At 43.4% G+C, this 4,164-nt stretch overlaps 1 pseudogene; it reads right to left on the bottom strand.

Annotated features, from left to right (window-relative positions):
* Positions 1-482: 482 nt before the first annotated feature.
* Positions 483-3,565, bottom strand: LOC142433835 (cysteine and histidine-rich domain-containing protein 1-like; annotated as a pseudogene).
* Between the last annotated feature and the right edge of the window lie 599 nt (positions 3,566-4,164).

The following is a 4,164-nucleotide window of genomic DNA, read 5'->3' as shown; positions in this document are numbered from 1 at the left end:
TCTTCCTAGGACATGTAACCATCCCAAGTAGAAAAACACAATGCAGAGCTTTATTCCTTCCTTAAAGATTTTTGAGTATCATAGAAACAAAATCCATACAGAACTGATAAAAAATTGTTTCTATCATGCTTTACTAATTCTGAGTGACTAGAGAGATGTGAACAAGAGCAAATATTCTTTCATATTTCTTTGTACTAAGGCATACTATAAGTATTTATTAGCTGTTTTCTAGCTTCTTCAAGTATAGGACATATCTATGGTTTTATTACTGAGGAGAAATAAGAAGTTAGCCTCATGTAACTCGAAACGATGATGTTGGGGGACACAAAAAGAGAATCTAACTTTGGTTCTTAAGAACCTACGAGTGTTGACCCTAAAGTACAAGATTGCAGCAGCAGATCACTGCTTCTGTCTACATCACCGGGGGATTCAGAAATAGGTACCAGTTTGTTATTGTCTGTTTCCACCCCTGCCCACTCCACTCAATCTCTTCGAGCTTCTTTCGGGTTTTCTGGCCTTTTAGCTGCAGGTAGTTCAGGGCTGGCCCACTTCATAGGTTCAGTGGTGTTCTCACCATCAATTATGCCCCATAGTTTCACATTGTGACGGAATTTCTTCTCCCCTTCAAAGACAATGAGTACACTTAACAATGTACTATTTATTGGCTTCTCCTTGGCTAAGTGAATTTTTAGCCTACATTGAAATGGTAACTTCACCCCTGGTCTAATGGCACTCACGCCAACATGGAACAACCTTTCCTCCAACATCCTACTTGGTCCACACAAGTTTCCCTGTTTGGACATCTTGGGTTGAAAATATGATAAAGTCAGATATTTTTTTACCCTACACCAGCTCCAGTGTTTCACCCCTTCCTAGAAAATATGTACTCCACAATGATACACAGAGATTTTTTCTAAACTCCCTAAACCCTGAGGGGTCGAGTATAAGCCAACTTGAATATCAGCCGAGTCACAAAATTGCATTTAAAAATGTGCTAAAAATTTTGAGTTGTACTCGAGTATATATGGTACATAATCTCCTGTCAATCTTAGCGAAGGGGTGGAGTCTAGCCTGTCAATCAGGTCATAGCCTATGAGGCCTCTGTGTGGGCATGGCCTTCTCCTGAGGATTCTGGGTACTCCTGTCTTCCTTACTGGAGGCTGGACACGCATTCTCCTTGGCTGGATATTCCTGTTGACAAGCCACATGGAGTTACACTGATGGAGCCAGAGCCCTGGAACTGGAAGAGCCATGTGGAGACCCATTAGATGCCACACTGAGATGCTTCCACCACCAATGGATCCACAAGACTATCCACCTGTGATCTTCCTGAATTCTGCATCATTGCATATGCTCTCTGAGTGTGAAGAGGAATTTATAGACTGGTATTGGACAAATGGACTAAAATTGGACTTGATCTGGACTGGGTTGGGATGTTTTCGTAATATACAATTACTCTTTGATACAAAGCTTTTCTTTTTTTTAAAAAATATTTTATTAGGGACTCAAATAACTCTTATCACAATCCATACATACATCAATGTGTAAAGCACATCTGTACATTCTTTGCCCTCATCATTTTCAAAGCATTTGCTCTCCACTTAAGCCCTTGGCATCAGATCCTCTTTTTTCCCCTCCCTCCCTGCTCCCACATCCCTCATGAGCTCTCGATAATGTACAAATTATTACTTCGTCATATCTTGCCCTGTCCGACGAATCCCTTCACTCCCTTTTCTGTTGTCTGTCCCCCAGGGAGGAGGTCACATGTAAATCCTTGTAATTGGTTCCCTCTTTCCAACTCACTCACCCTCTACCCTACTAATATCGTCCCTCACACCCCTGGTCCTGAAGGGATCATCTGCCCTGGATTCCCTGTGCCTCCAGCTCCTATCTGCACCAGTGTACATCCTCTGCTCTATCTAGACTTGCAAGTTGGATTTTGGATCATGATAGTGGGGGGAGGGGGGAGGAAACATTTAAGAACTGGAGGAAAGCTGTATTCTTCATTGGTACTACATCACACCCTGACTGACTCATCGCCTTCCCTAGACTCCTCTGCAAGGGGATCTCCAGTGGCCGACAAATGGGGTTTGGGTCTCCACTCTGCACTTCGCCCTTCATTCACTATGGTAAGATTTTTTTTTCTGATGATGCCTGATACCTGATCCCTTTGACACCTCGTGATCACACAGGCTGGTGTGCTTCTTCCACGTGGGCTTTGTTGATAAAGCTCTTTCTTATACCCATATGAGTGTCTCTGGATTTGTTTTTCTAGTCAACCTGGAATAATACAAGGTCCTAATCTTAATTTCATCATTTCCTTCTTCCTTTCCCAATGACTGCTTAAGCTTATCAAGTGCAGGGAGGCAGATAATTTCACTTCCAAGTTTGTCATTGTCTCATCTGGGCCTGGCCTTTTAAGTGCTTCCACTGGCTTAGGAGCTTACATGATGTGCTCCTGAAATGTGTGCTTCCAATTAGAGTTATCTTCTCAGTAGTCTTGACTTCAGGTTTGACGGACTCGGGTGGCTTCTCACTATCACCTTTGGTATGGCCTATAATGCTTAAGAAATCAGAAAAAAGCTGTCATTTTTTCACTTACAGCAAGGCTACCCCTTTAATGAATCATGAAAGACTGGAACACCTGGGGTGGTATGTGCAAGCATTGCCGCATTGCTCTCTGGATCGAAAGATTGGCCACAGCAAGGCCATGTCTTTTCCTATGGACGGGCGCAAGGTCAGAATGCCATGAACTGAAGGAGGGTGCGTGTGAATTGCCCTGTCACTGGTACCAGTCTGACGACTAGGGCAGCTGCTGGTTTCCTGAGAATGCCCTATTTTCTGGACCTTCTCTGTTTTCTCTGGGTTGGTCAAGTTCCCTGGCATACACTCTCAAAGCATGCTATTATTTTTCTTCTGAATATTTACTGCCTTTCTGAGGAAAGGATATCTTGTTTACTACTGATTCCCCAACACCTAGCAGAGTACCTGGAACCTGGTAAGAGCTCAGTAAGTACTTGACATAAATGAACGAAGATGTGGGAGAAAACTTTTCTTAGGATCCATTATGAATTAGTGAATACTGTACAGTAAATTCTTACAATGACTCAAACCAAGGCCAGAAGGTATCCTGAGGAACCTGGTTTAATGTTGTTAATTGCTGTCAAGTTGGCTCAGATTCAAACCCAGTCCTGCGCGCCATCTTCACAATCATGGGTGTGTCTGAGCGGCTGTTGTGTCCCTCTACATCACTGCTGTTTCTCTCATGTCTGCTGACTGAAGTGATAATAGTGACTTTTTCAACTTGGAAAATGTGCATAAGTAAGGGTGTGCTTTTAACGTACTTGAGCAAAATTACTTCATTAAGTAGATTGCCTGTTTCCTGAAATTATGTTTACACTACCAATTTCCGTGGCACACTCTTTCATTAAAGATATTCCATCTCAGTCAGTGCGGGCTAGGTTAGACTGCGGTGTGATAGAGCCAAATGACATTTCTCACTCACACAGCAGATCAGCAGGGGGCTTGGCTCCGCAGACGCTCCCTTGTCAACATTTGCTTCCATGATCACTGTTGGCTGAGGGCAAGGGACATCAGGAAGTGGCAGGATCACATTGGGCACTCACACCTACCTTATGGTGGCAGGGAGTGGGGGCGGGTTCCAAGAAGATTACTGGAGATATTGAGCAAACACCATCATGATGTAGAGTCCAAGGTAAATTCCACTGAACCACCAGTGCCCTCTCTGGCCACCATGAATCGTCCAGTTCTTCATTAAAATCACACAGTTGGAAGGGATGGCATTGTTCATCGGACAAGAGTCTGCCTTCAGCCTAGATGGCCAGGGGACACTCCCCCCCACCCCTGATGTTAGACGTAAGAGGTAATAATATTCCTGACAGGCCCACTACTCCCCTTCAATAGGCTTTGTAAGTAATTCTGGCCCTTTCTGTTAATTACACATTTGCTTTCTCTCGTTCAGGTAGACTTTTTTGTTTTCTCTTGTTCAGGTAGACTTTTTTTTTTTTTTTTTTTTACTGAGTACGATGAGACTGTGGGTCAGAATTAACTCGTTGGCAGTGAGCTTGTTATTTTGCTTTATGGTGAGAATGTTTCTATGCTAATATAGTGGGAAGGTCACTGGTTTGGAAGCCATTGACTTAT

Source organism: Tenrec ecaudatus, chromosome X (genome assembly GCF_050624435.1).
Source record: "Tenrec ecaudatus isolate mTenEca1 chromosome X, mTenEca1.hap1, whole genome shotgun sequence".
NCBI lineage: Eukaryota > Metazoa > Chordata > Mammalia > Afrosoricida > Tenrecidae > Tenrec > Tenrec ecaudatus.
This window is presented reverse-complemented; position numbering and strand designations above follow the sequence as displayed.